Source organism: Ictalurus furcatus, chromosome 10, assembly GCF_023375685.1.
Source record: "Ictalurus furcatus strain D&B chromosome 10, Billie_1.0, whole genome shotgun sequence".
Classification (NCBI taxonomy): Eukaryota; Metazoa; Chordata; class Actinopteri; order Siluriformes; family Ictaluridae; genus Ictalurus; species Ictalurus furcatus.
This window is the reverse complement of record NC_071264.1, coordinates 28,460,150-28,472,540: the sequence shown is the minus strand read 5'-3', so window position 1 is coordinate 28,472,540 and position 12,391 is coordinate 28,460,150.

Sequence of the window (12,391 nt, the reverse complement as noted above, 5' to 3'; positions counted from 1 at the left end):
AAGGAGCTGAAAATTGAATCAGGGTTGGACCTCCCTCACACTCTGGGAGGACAAGACATCTAATTACCACACCCCCTACTTCACTGACACAAATCATTCATTTCCTCATTAAGGGACCGAATCTCACTACAATCATCAGCCCTGAGGTCTGCAGGGAAAAATACAGCTTAACGCATTAAAGTCGCTCTGATGCACAGGACAAGTGGCTGAACTAAGTGTCTCGCTAAACTCTACCTGGTCTCTGGGCTCGAATCCGCTGTTGATTGTCGTTGCCAGTGAGTGTTTGGACAGTCTGAGCCGTCTTTAATTGTGGCTGTAAATCAGCTGCTTGGCACGCAGTATCCCTTGAGTGTGTTTGCACATGGCAGACTTCCTGAGCAGCACAATGAGACACGGTTAGTTTAGTTAGAGGAGCTTAAGCAGCAAGACTCTGGCGCCGCTAAATCAATTGAAAAATAATTTGATAGTCAGCTAGGAGCAGTTGCGATTTTGTGGCAGTTGATGCAATAACAGAGGAAGTAATAACGGCAGTTTATTGTACACTTGTACAAAGTGTAGCGCGAGGGAATATAACTTTATGAAACACAACACAATTCGAAGACAGCCTTCAAATTAAAATACAGACAGTAGACAATTACAGTATTCTAATTACAACTGCTTTTTCGGCAGACGTACGTATTTATCCGAAGAGACGTCACGCTGGATGATAGAAATCACTGTTAAAAATTTCATAACAAAAAAGAAAGAATCGCAATGCAAAGTTAATACAATATAAGTAGAATGATATGCAATTTAACGCAAAAATTTGCACACCCTTAGTTGCAGCACTGCATATGTCTCGCGTTTGTCATCTCATAATCTACAAGACAACAAGCACGATTGGCATTACAGTTAGAATTTCGACTATATTTCTAGCAATGACGACTTTACGGCTCACAATTCGGACATTTTTACTCACAGCTACGAGTTCATATCGCACAGTTTTGACTTTATTTTTTCGCAATTATGAGTTTACATGTCACAATTCGGACATTTTTCTACATTCATCAATCGTTCTCTATAAACAGGTATATAAGACTCTTATATAACACTCTTCAGCTAGTCAAGACAAGGAAAACCAGATGCTAGCGCATGTTCATAGCCTGAAGTTAGTCACGTTTCAGGTACTGCGTCAGGTGGATGTCTAAATTGTCAAATTTAAAGTAGAAAGAAAGTCAGAATTGTGAGATGTAAACTTGTAATTCTGAGAAATAAAGTCCAAATTGTGTCAGGTGTACGTGCAATTGTGAGAAAAAAATTGTCAGAATTGCGAAATGTACACCCGTAATTGAGAGAAATAAAGTCAGAATTGTGAGATATGAACCATTCTGAAATTTTTTCTAACAACTGTGAGATGTTAACTCGCGATATAAACTCGAAATTCATAGAAAAAAATAAACTCAGAATTGTGAGATATAAACTTGAAATTCATAGAAAAAAACAAACTCAGAATTGTGAGATATAAACTCGAAATTCATAGAAAAAAACCCTCAATATTGTGAGATATAAACTCGAAATTCATAGAAAAAAATTAACAGAATTGTGAGATATAAACTCGAAATTCATAGAAAATAAACTCAGAATTGTGAGATATAAACTCGAAATTCATAGAAAAAAAACCTCAGAATTGTGAGATATAAACTCGAAATTCATAGAAAAAAAAACCTCAGAATTGTGAAATATAAACTCGAAATTCATAGAAAAAAAACCTCAGAATTGTGAGATATAAACTCAAAATTCATAGAAAAAAACCTCAGAATTGTGAGATATAAACTCGAAATTCATAGAAAAAAACCCCTCAATATTGTGAAATATAAACTCGAAATTCATAGAAAAAAAACCTCAGAATTGTGAGATATGAACTCAAAATTCATAGAAAAAAATAAACTCAGAATTGTGAGATATAAACTCGAAGTTCATCGAAAAATAAACTCAGAATTGTGAGATATAAACTCAAAATTCATAGAAAAAAAACCCTCAATTTTGTGAGATATAAACTCGAAATTCATAGAAAAAAAATAAACTCAGAATTGTGAGATATAAACTCAAAATTCATAGAAAAAAAACCTCAGAATTGTGAGATATAAACTCGAAATTCATAGAAAAAAAATAAACTCAGAACTGTGAGATATAAACTCGAAGTTCATAGAAAAAAACCTCAGAATTGTGAGATATAAACTCGAAATTCATATATAAAAAACCTCAAAATTGTGATATAAACTTGAAATTCATCAAAAAAAAAATAAACTCAGAATTGTGAGATATAAACTCGAAATTCATAGAAAAACCTCAGAATTGTGAGATATAAACTCGAAATTCATAGAAAAAAAATAAACTCAGAACTGTGAGATATAAACTCGAAGTTCATAGAAAAAAACCTCAGAATTGTGAGATATAAACTCGAAATTCATATATAAAAAACCTCAAAATTGTGATATAAACTTGAAATTCATCAAAAAAAAAATAAACTCAGAATTGTGAGATATAAACTCGAAATTCATAGAAAAACCTCAGAATTGTGAGATATAAACTCGAAATTCATAGAAAAAAACCCTCAGAATTGTGAGATATAAACTCGAAATTCATAGAAAAAAACCCTCAGAATTGTGAGATATAAAGTCACAATTACCTTTTTATTTTATTTTTTTACTCCATGGCGGAAACGGGCTTCCATGAGGAGGTGACGGAGCTGGACAGTCTCAAAATACCGCTGCATCACTCTCTTAGGCAGAGATGAGGCAACTGCACCACCTTCAACAGGTAGATGAACAGCATTGTGGGTAATGTTAACCAAAGCGTAAACCAAAGTGAAAAATAGACCAACATGTTGATGAAAAAACTTTCAACCAAAAAAAGTCAACTGAGATTTGAATCATCAAAGTCGTTCCGTGTGGATTTCAGCCTAATTTGTTTGTTTTCTCTTCCACAAGGCTCTTTCGACCTTACCAAGGTGGCTGTCATTGCACAGATTGATGTAATTATTTGAGCGTAAAGCAGAACGGGTTCATCCTTCCGTCAGTTACAATTAAAGATTTATTTCCAGAAAACTTTGTTTTTCTCAACAAATCAATGACATCATCAGCATCACCGGTGTCACGACCGCAGCCAGAGGCCCTGATGAGTCAGTCCCATCGAGCGAAGAACGTTTGCAGCAGATCTTCTCTGACTGATTCAGACGCACACCGTTGGCCTTCACTTCCTTGAGTTTTAACAGCCATTCAGCAGAACAGAGTTTTTCTCTCTCTCTCTACGGCTCCCATCCAAGTGCTTTCTGCTTTCTCCATGGCAACCGCAAGTGCACAGAATGTGAAGCACTATCCTGCAGAAGCGGATCTCTCGTATCTCCCAGGGTCACGTCGATCTTGTGTTTTGCTCAGCTTGGCTCCTCTGAACAGCACATGAAAGCACTTTGCAAATGTCGAATGCGTGATGTGAAAATTAGAAAATGAACAGGAAAAACGCACTTGTACAGTATTTACCAACAAAAGGTGGTTCACACTAGCAAGCGACAAAGAGAGAGCCAATCATTCATTCATGAATAACAGGGCTGCTTGAGAATTTGGGAACCCTTTCTCCACATTTCTGTATAAATATGACCTAAAACATCATCAGATTTTCACACAAGTCCTAAAAGCGTATGAACCTTTGCTTTCAGTATCTGGTGTGACGCCCTTGTGCAGCAATAACTGTAACTAAATGTTTTCAGTAACCGTTGATCGGTCCTGCACATCGGCTTGGAGGAATTTCATCCCGTTCCTCAGTACAGAACAGATTCAAATCTGCTATGTTGGTGGGTTTCCTCACATGAACTGCTTGCTTCGGGTCCTTTCACAACATTTCTATCGGATTGAGGTCAGGACTTTGACTTGGCCGTTCCAAAACATTAACTTTATACTTCTTCTTTAAAGGTTCTTTGGTAGAAAGACTCGTGTGTTCAGGGTCGTTGTCTTGCTGCATGACCCACTTTCTCTTGAGATTCAGTTCGTGGACAGATGTCCTGATATTTTCCTTTCGAATATTTTCGCTGGTATTCTTTCTATACAGAATTCATTATTCCATCAATAATGGCAAGCCATCCTGGCCCTGATGCAGCAAAACAGTCCCAAACCATGACACTACCACCATCATGTTTCATAGACAGGATGAGGTTCTTACGCAGGAATCTAGTGCTTTCATTTCTAAAAACATAACAGTTCTCGTTTAATCCCAAAAGAAATATTTTGGTCTTATCTATCTACAAAACATTTCCAACAGCCTTCTGGCTTGTCCATGTGATCTTTATCAAACTGCGGATGGGAGGCAATGTTCTTTTTGGAGAGCAGTGGCTTTCTCCTTGCAACATGCTCCCTGCCATGCACGTCATTGTTGTTCAGTGTAACAATGGCCTTAAATTTCCTCCATTTGTACACAATATGTCCGACTCTGGATCGAGTCCAAACTCTTTCCGAGCTGGTTTTGTAACCTTTTCCAGCCTGATGAGCATCAACAACTCTCAGGACTGATCCCATTGATCTCAATGAAGTTCACATACTTTTGCCACTCACAGATTTGTAATATTGGATCATTTCCCTCAATAAATAAATGACCGAGTGTAAGCTTTGTGTCTCATTTGTTTAATCGGGTTCTCTTTATCTACTTTCAGGACTGACGTTCTAGGTCATATTTCAGAAATCTAGAACATTCTAAAGAGTTTCAAGCACAACCGTACGTACGTGCACGACACTGAGCCCTGATAACAGTGACGGCAGCAAGCGACAACACAGAAACTGACATTTTCTACAGTCTTAACAAATTAGATATGACGCTGTAAAGAGACAAAGCCAAACGATTGGCCGCTCTGGCTCCGGTGGTTCAAAGTTCCCCGTTCACAACGTTAGTACCCAACTGCAATCAGTTCCCATTTACAGTTTCATGTGCAAAAATGGATGCCCCTGCTGATGCCTCTGGTGAGTGTACGTAGCTAGTAGAGATCGTTTTCCCCCCACTGATTAGTGCATTATATAATTTGCCTTTAACTCATTACCTTCTGAGTGTTTCAGAAGCTGCTGGAAACATCTTGGTGATAAAAGAGTAACTCAAATAAGCACTCTGTGCTGAGCAGAAAAGCATCTCAGAACCCACAACATGTTAAACCTTGAGGCGGATGGGCTACAACGGCAGGAGACCACACTGGGAGTCGGGTTCCACTCCCTCTCAGCGATGAACAGGAATCTGAGGCTACAGTGTGCACAGGATCACCGAAACTTGACCGTCGAAGACAGGAATTAAAACTAATCACTAATAATGACGTCGAAACACTCGCTGAGATCACATATCTTCCTCGTACTGATGTTGGATGTGAACCTGTATCTGCATGATTTTCTGCATTGCATCGCTGCCTCATGATTGGCTGACCGGATCATTGTATGACCGAGTAATATGTAAGTAACTAATATACAGATTATAAAGATATATATAGCTAACTATATTGTATATATATTAAACAAAAGGCATTTTTTTTAAGTCGTATTAAACTTCCTGTTGCCTCGCTGCAGTCTCTCTCCGTCTCTTTCTTGCTCACACACACACACACATAAAAATGACATCATACAGTTTAGTTCATCGACAGGTTTATTGGCCTTGATGCAGGATTAGAAGCACACGGTACAAGAGTAGCATTTGCAGGAGGCAAAGACAAAGTCGCCTCACACCACGTAATACTCCAAAGAAACAAACAACACATTCCACACCGAGTAACGCATGCAGTGATTTACAGTGCTCTCAAAACCAAGATTTCCAGTGAAGAAAACTCAAGACCTGCAGAAAGACAGGAGATTTCTTAGAAAATGTGGTTAAGCAGTAAAATGATTTCCTTAATCCAATAAGGAGGAGGGGCACGGCCGTTAGTTATACACCGAAATACAATTAAAGTCTGATTTCATTTCAGCAGCGCGTTCTGATTTTTCGACGTTTAACGTGTGGGCCGAGAAGAGCTCGTTCTAATGGACTGTTGATTTCATACGCCACGGTTCTGTGCGGATGTCAGCGGCTCTCAGGGCTCTGCGTGCTGATGCTGCTTGGGGAAAGGAGGAAGCAGAGAACCAAGCGTATCCCTGCTGGGGGTGGGGATTGTTTGTGTGTGTGTGCGTGTGTGTACAAAATTATTCATGGAGGATCAGCGCCATTGCCACAGAAAGGATCCGGTGCCCATGCAACACAACCCTGTAATAATGTATACATAATCTCACAAAATAAATGAATTAATTCATCCACGAATCGATAAGTTTCAGAAATCCAAATAAATAAATACGCTGTAAATAAAAGAACAAACGAATAAATAAATTCATCAACAAACAAATAAATAAGCAAACCGCTGTTATTATAATCAAATGCAACGTACTGTACAACTCCACCTAGCGATATCTCTAAACGTGTTGCTTCAGTAATGAGTAATTAAGCATTTCCGTACAGTCCGCCCTGCCGTTATTTACATCCGTCCGCTTGCATACGTACTGCGTTAAGCACGGAGCTGCACTGAACCCCGTGAGTTCATGAGATAAAAGTAAAGTGGCATGCTGCACTCAGTGGTGTGCAATCGATCATACACACCAATACACGCAAATTAAAGCAGCTCCAGGCGATGTGGCACTCGACAGATGTTTATGTGTATGTACAAAAGCAAAAAAAAAACAAAAACAAAAGAACGTCCTGTAAAGCTTTGTTGGTCTACAGTTCTGCCATCTGGAGCGCCAGCGTAAGATGATAATCATGTAGCATGAGTATGTTTTAGAAATCTGTATGACTCTGTATGACTATATACATATCCAAGTACAGAATTCAATATCAAACATGTATCTGAGTCATTTTTTAGAAGGAGATTCTTGAACAAATATTAAGTCCTGACAACAATATGGAGCGCTGAGATGAGATGAGATGAGTCATGAAAGCACTGCTTTGGGCTTAAACACATTATTTGGTTGATTTTGTATGGGAAAAATAAAAAACCTATCCCAGACTCCATTCATTCATATTTCAAATCAACAGCACGCATAGGACGAACAAATGGTTGACTGTTACTGAATTCATGAAGTCCCGTATGGGCTTGGACGGATAAATTACCTTCAAATAAAACCATTGTTTCATTGAGGTTTTTTTTCCCTCTAAATTGCACTGGGAAATATAAAGTGAGACCATTTTCTAGCTTTCATAAAGACTCGGGATTTTCATCTGAATAACACCCTGGATGGTTTTACTGAGATGTTTAACTAAGTTGTGAAGTGCGTCACAATTACGTCACAAGTCTCGACCAAATTCTTCACGCAATCCGAGATGTACGATTCTCTTAGAATGGAAAAGCATCCACGAGTCCATTCTAGAGACAGGTGTTACTGTATTGGATGGTTAAAAAAAAACAGTGCGGGCCAGCACTGCCAGGGTCTGGGTGACTGACCGGAAGGTCGGGGGTTCGAGCCCCAGCGTTGCCAAGCTGCCACTGTTGGGCCCTTGAACAAGGCCCTTAACCCTATCTGCTCCAGGTGGCGCTGTATCATGTCTGACCCTGCGCTCTGACCCCAACTTCCTAACACGCCGGGGTATGCAAAGAAAAGAATTTCACTGTTCTGGAATGTATACCTGACCAATAAAAGACTCATTATAACGGCCACCAGTGTCTACTGGTGAAAGCAGCTCAGTTATTATCGGGAGTGTAAACGTCAGGCGTGAGAATCGATACGATACAATTCCGAATCTTAAGGCAACAGTTGGATATTTTACGATACCGCTGAATCTTCTATGATATTATACGATACCGTTTTGAATCATAGGCAACAATTTGACGTTTGGTGATACCTGAATCTGCTACGATTCGATACAAATCGATTTAGTAGCGTCTGATCAATAAGTGACCAGAACGTGTTCAAAATCTGGGGTATAGGTCTGCCGTTAAATTGGGAATGAGGATGACGTAGAGAAGGACTATTTGAAATGTCAGAGTTACGGGCAAATCACTTTGCTAGCATATTTACGCATCACATGCGAATGACTTTTTCCACACCGGTTGGCTGTCCTTTCTTGATAATGAACCGATTTATAATCAATTATTGGTTCAATATTCAATTAGTGATTGTTTCCTCGATGCATTTCATTCTTCGCCTTGTAAATCGATACATTAATCCAAATCGTCCAATTGTTACACCCCGAGCTATTATCCATCCATCCATCCATCTTCTATACCGCTTACTCCTTTTCAGGGTCACGGGGGAACCTGGAGCCTATCCCAGGGAGCATCGGGCACGAGGCGGGGTACACCCTGGACGGGGTGCCAATCCATCGCTGTTATATAATTCTTAATATACTGAAAAATTGAAAGGCATTACAATGGTTTTTCAGCTATATTACTTTATACCGAAATGCTTATTTTCTCAAAATTAATTTTCTATAAGCCGAATTCAAATTTGGTGCAAAAGTCCAAAAGTCATGTAAATACTCCTGCACGGAAAGTTGCGCGTATTCAGAGTCAGTCTACGCAGCTGCTCAAGTCGATTTTTCTGGGCTGTTCATTCAGATTATTGAAACTACCTGCACGTAGTATCACCCAGAAGGTTGCCAGATTTTTCTTGAGTTGGACGGGGATTTTAAAATGGTGTCTAGACACCATTTTAAACACAAGGTAAGATTGAAAAAAAAAAAAAACACAAAAAAATGTGTACAAACATGAGACAATTTAAAACAAAAACTAAAAAAAGACTAAGATGATGTTGTGATGATGATATGACGATATCCTCAACTTTCTCCGAATAGAGCTTAAGTCTCTTCTTCCGTCTGAAGTCTGAATAACGAAACGACGCGTGTCAATCGTCTCCGCGTCGAATCCTGCCGATGCGGACTTAACTCTAATGTGTCTAATATATTATTGTTTCCATGGTAACAGCTCATTCACTGGGACTTGCACGGTGGACGTCCTACATAATCTAAGTCTAATAATAAACATATAAAAAAAAAAAAGTGTTGTTATTTAACAACAAAAAAAAAAGGTATAATAGTGGACATGGTGAAGTTTTCTCTAAGGAGACTTTTCAACATTTATGGAAGGAGTCTCCAGTGTCAGTGCTTTGTAACAGTCGGAAATTTTTCAGCCACGGGAAAGTCTACGGACGTTGCGTTTTGTGGTTTCTCAGTAACAAGCTGCATTTTATTTATTTATTTTCGTCTTATTAACTAACAAGAGAAAGTGAGGGAATGACAACAGGAACTAACTTGGTTCTCGGATGTTCCACAACATTAAACGTAACTCTAAGCGGGTAAAAAATACGACGTCTGATTCTTTCATTAATACTGTACAAAATTGCCAAATTGGTCTCTGTGGTATAAGAGGAACAAAAACGTTTGCTATACTAGGAGAAGCATCAATTTCATCACTGATTATTTTCCTACAACGGCACGTCATGTTTTATTCTTGACGTAATTCACTCATCGGTCGCCCTTTGTGTAATCTACATGCCTTCCTACCTATTGACATTCCTAGTGTGTTCCTTGAAGCCGCATATCATTAATATGAATTGTTAAAGATGAATAATTTCTCCCTTTTCCAACCACCACCACCGCTCTGAGGTCACTTATTAACATGCATAGACTTTATTCACCAATTAACTGAAACAATCAGCTCAGACTGACCTTTAGAGTCCTGACCGAATAACGTACAGCACACTGCCCCGATTCTATTAATAGACTGTTTCTGCTTATTCAGTCTGCTTATTCACGAAGAAATGTTTCCATTCACACAGTTTCAGCTGACAAACCCTTTTTCTCCATCTGCAACATACACTGCAGGTCAAAAGTTTGCGGACACTCGACTGAAACGTTCCTCACGATCTTAAAAACCTTTTGATCTGAAGGTGTGTGACTGAATGTTTGACATCGGTGTCGTAGACAAAAACGTAATCGTGCCGACGTTTTCACGTCTTTCGTTAGAAAACGGACATTTTATTTACTTTTTTTTTTCTTTTCTTTTTTTTTTTTAAACGGACGACTCGGAGCGAAATATTCCGAAAAGCCGTCGATAAGAGTCCGGCGTCGGTGGGAACTCCTTTAATACTGTTTCAAAATCATCTCAGGGAAATTCCTCAAGAAATCGGGAGAGAAAACGCCGAGAATACATTTCCGTAAATTCTAGACGAAAATTATTAAAAAATTATTTCAATTTCATTTGGATTTTTTTCTTCTTTTTTTTTTTTTTTTATCACAACATAATTCCCATAGTTCCATTTTGTTACTCCAGAGTTTTGATGACTTTATTATTATTCCAAAATGTGCAAAAAGTAAAGAAAAATAAAGAATGAGTGCGTCTAAACTTTTGACCCGTAGTGTATACTGTACAACAATATGAGTACTGAATGCTGAATTTGCTCATTGTGAACGTAAACGATTATAAACCTTCTACAGCCTTTTATATCATAGCGATATTGCTTACACACACTGATCGTACGGATGAAATATTCAGTATATTAGTTCAGTGCATATCCACATCGGCGCTCAAAAAAACGGACCGTTGGATTGACGGTACAATCGTTGCATTCTTTCAATTCTGCACGTGTCTATGTAGGCTTAATATGATGAATTAGGTTTAAAAAAAAGACCTGGCAGTGGTGTTCGTGTTACCCGTACGGTCAGGTTCACACAGAAAACAAAAGGTCCAATCTAGCACCCTAAAGAGTCAACGTTTAGTCCATCAATATCCGACTGTATATAGGTTCAGGCTTCAGTTGAGACACAAACTCTTCATCTTCCAAAAAACCCGTTGAGGTTCTAACAGTGTAAGAAATGAAATTGAAAGAAAATTTGATTTGAACATTTGCAGAGTTCCTAAAAGTTGTAACTAATCCATATCATATTGTTTGAAGGAGATTAAAAAAACAACTTTGAAGAAATAATACATTTGGTCTATTCTGAGAATCGAGCCAATAATAATTCCAGATGATAATCCTCAGTGAATTTTCCTTTGTCTGATTTGTATATACAGAGTAATGAAACAACTCAATTTTGGAAGAAAGACCACGCCTGAAGCTCCACCTACTTCCTATGTAACGTCCTATAAACTCTAATTCCCCAATACTAACAGATTTCTGCACCTCCTGCCTATTATTCAAAAAGTCCTCCTCAAGAGTAGTGCAAGTTCTCAGAGTCCTCCCTTTTCACGTCTTTAACTTCACAGCGTGGTTTGCACTCGCAAAACGACAAGCATATCACGGAAGCAAAAAGGCTCACGAAATGACGAACGAAACACGTAACAGGATTCCTTGACGACGATAATAATATTCCGATTCCTTCAACACTGGACCGTGTGGAAGCCCGTTTCCGCCGCAGAGGGAAAAAAAAGGATCATTATAAAGGTCATCGCGACTAGATTTCGCACAATTCTCACTTTATAGGTCGCGATTCCAACTTTTTTCTCACAATTTTGAGTTTACGCCTCACGATTTTGACTTTGTCGCTCACAATTACGGGTAAGGATTGTGAGCTGTGAATTCACAACTGCGAGAAACAGTCCAAATCTGTGCGATATGAACTCTTTTGTGGGAAGAATGTCCGAATTGCGAGACATGAAGTCGCAAATACATTTTTTTTCTCCATGGCAGAAACGGGGCTCCTCTCCTAATATATTTATATATATATATATATATATATATATATATATATATAAGTTATATAAAGATACCTTCAAGGTCGGCTGATATAAATGTGGTAGTTGGGCTAAGCCCTTTTCTTTTGCTTAAGGAAAAATGCATATGACTTTTTAGATTTTTGGCTTCTGCATCCTGATTTGCTGTTAACAAACGACTGGATTATTTTTGTAGAACCAAGCACAACTGTGCAACCATTGGTCCTTGTGGCTGGGGCTGATTTCTTTCTAGCCCAGACTGTGATTCCACATATTGACACATCCCCTAGATTTCATGTGGATTGGCGCTTTACATCATTTGTTAAACCCGCTCTACTGGCACATCCATAACACGTCATTAGCAGTGACTGAAAGAGTGCATATGGAATACAGCTGTGGGTGTAATAAACACAAACAAGGTGGATTGTCCAATAAAAGCACAAACGACATCATAATTTTTGTGTGGTTTGAAAAACAGACCAGGCTAATGGCACGCGTAGCTTTTGTTTTCGCTGTGTTCCTGTGTGTCTGCGCAGTAGATTTATGCTCATGACGACATCCCATACTATAAAGCTCAACCATAACGCTTTCATTTTCAACAGTAATGCTGAGTTACAGATATCGTGACCAGCCATCAGCGGTTATACCTTTATAAATCTCAAGTAATGAGCATGGTCGTCCATTCTCCCAGCACATAATCCTGTCTGTTGGTGCTGA